We start from the raw sequence: 231 nt of genomic DNA on the forward strand, positions 1-231 counted from the left end.
AGTAACTCACACAATAGATAGGCTATTTATCATGTGCTGATGTTTTCTCAACAGTTTTTAAAGGTTAAATAGATTTTGAACCAATTCATTTTGCTCTGACAATTTTATGAGAACAAAAATTAAAATAACACAATTATAACTACTGTTCAAAAAGGTTGCTCAGGGTTTAGCATCAGACCACACGTATTGCACCATGGGTTTTCAGATGGTGACATGCAACTGTTCCTGGAA

This window comes from Ciconia boyciana, chromosome 1 (assembly GCF_034638445.1).
Source record: "Ciconia boyciana chromosome 1, ASM3463844v1, whole genome shotgun sequence".
NCBI lineage: Eukaryota > Metazoa > Chordata > Aves > Ciconiiformes > Ciconiidae > Ciconia > Ciconia boyciana.